The sequence below is a fragment of the Rattus rattus genome, chromosome 1 (assembly GCF_011064425.1).
Source record: "Rattus rattus isolate New Zealand chromosome 1, Rrattus_CSIRO_v1, whole genome shotgun sequence".
NCBI lineage: Eukaryota > Metazoa > Chordata > Mammalia > Rodentia > Muridae > Rattus > Rattus rattus.
In genome coordinates, this window is record NC_046154.1 from 176,002,554 (window position 1) to 176,004,768 (window position 2,215).

Consider the following 2,215-nt stretch of genomic DNA (forward strand, 5'->3'; position numbering starts at 1 on the left):
CTCGATTCCATTTTCTTCTGAGTATTCATTAACCTGACGGATGCTCACTGTTTGTAACACCGAGAGCAGAGCTTAGATGTAGCTTATCCAATGTGAATGAGATGAACCACAAGAAGCCTCTGGAAGGCATGTAGCCATTAAATTAAAGCTCTCTCAGCCCTTTAAGAGGATTTTTACCAAAATGGTCTTTCACAGAATAAGGAAGACTACCTGTAGGGATCCCTGTGTGGGGCCTCACAGTCTTACCTCCCTCTGCCATGTTTCTCACCAATACTGTAATTGTTTCTTGTGGTTTTTTTTAAGGGGTAAAGGACTTGTGTCATTTAATATGCTGCCTGTACTTCTCAACCATGCTGGGCTATTACACGACTAGACAGTCCCCAGGCATAACTCCCAAGGCTTTATGGGATTGTCTTCTACGTCCCGGAGTGTGACTGCATTACTCCAGTGTTCAGTTGGATTGTACTGACTCCACAAGATAAGGACACCTTTTCAGTCTTTGTCTTCTGAAGACTTTTCTTGGAACTAAAACTTGGATGACTAGAGATGCAGAAAACAATACTGGCCGCCGTTGGGACTCTGTTTGAAGCTTATTACCATGCACAAGGAAACTGAGTGTTTGTGGGTAATCTTAGTCTTGATGCCTACCTGCTGATGGTGATGCTGGCCTCCAGTTTCTCTCTACCCTACTCTGTGGACTGAGATGAACAAATGGTTGAGAGATAATATAAACGATGTTTGAGTACTTTTTGTTTCTGTAAATTTCATTTTTTTTGAAAAGCGACTGTTGGAACAAGTTAGACAAATTTCACATAAAATCGGAAACCTTTTCTCCGATCCTAAAAAATACAAGATTCATCACAAGCCACGTGCAATTAGGACCCAGCTCAAAGGCAGTGCAGGTCTGGGACTCAGCCTAAGGTTCTGTACTACTTTCCATTCTCAGCGCTGAGCACTTGTTCCATGAGTATCCTCTCCAACTTTCTGGCATCACTGGCAAACCTGCAGATCCCATGTGAACATCTCTGTAGCCATTTGGTCCTCAGTGTGCAGCCAATGGAAGGCCGTCTCTCCAGATGTACATTCTCCAAGTCACCAGCCTGGGCTGCTTTGATGAAAAGCACAGGGGTCAGTGTTGTATTATCCAGGAGCATCTCCCCAGGAGCTTGAATGAGACAGTGGAGGAAATTGCTCCATGCCAGTGCATTGATCTCACCTATACTGAAGGAGGTGCCCATGACAACGGTCTTGTAGCCAAACTTCTTATAGTAGCTGTACATGTTGGTGACATTCTTTAGCTCAGGGTCCTCCTGGGGCTCATGGCATTTCTTGCCTCTGTTTGCCACATGCCAGTCAAAGATGAATCCCACAAAGGGAGAGGAGAGGAGAGTCACACCCATTTCATTCCAAGCCAGTGGCCTAGGAAGAGTGAAGCAGTGTCATGTTGCAGTGGATGTCATGTTGCAGTGGACGCCACGTTGCTCTTCTGGCTCCGTTCCAGTCTGAATTCCTTCCCAGGATAACTTGATGAGACTTCTACCCTTATCGATTCTAGATTCTTTGTAAAGCTTAATGAGGCATTAAGCTCGGGTCACTGTTACATCCTTATTAAAGGAAAGCCTTGCATCCACTTCTGTGGACACACGGCCTGGAATCTTCTTTAGTATTTCTGTTTCAAAGAGTATAAAAAGTTTATCGATGGCATTTTTAATCCACTCCTCTTGTGACCCACTCGGCTCCTTGCTGTAGGCAATGGCCTCCTCCACTAGCTCTTGGTAGGCAGGCATCTCTGCTGCAGGCACGATCAGAATGGGTTGGTGGTAGCATCCTGTGGCTTGTACTCATCACTGGCTGAAGTCAACCTTACTGGCTACCATGCTGGTGCACTTGAGCTGGTTAAGGGTGAACTCCATGCTGTGGCCCCGACATGGTGCAGCATGTACAGCTGAAGAGGAAGCAAGAGCATGGCGACCCAAATCATCACAGATTTTACTCTGAAGTCACAAGAGAAAGTCAGATTGATTGAGACACGTGGGGGTGGGGAACACTTCTGTCCTCAATTTCCATGATCTTTTTTTCCCCATCGTCATTGTACATGATGGGAATAGAAAAGATTATTTCCTGGCTTAGTGGAAAATGGCACTTTAGAGTTCTAATATTTATTACAACACAAGATGTGTCAATTTACACCTCTCTTAGGTGAAAGAGAAACTGG

At 45.1% G+C, this 2,215-nt stretch overlaps 1 pseudogene; it reads right to left on the reverse strand.

Annotated features, from left to right (window-relative positions):
* Window positions 1-929: 929 nt before the first annotated feature.
* LOC116913070 lies at window positions 930-1,913 on the reverse strand (annotated as a pseudogene).
* Window positions 1,914-2,215: the final 302 nt, after the last annotated feature.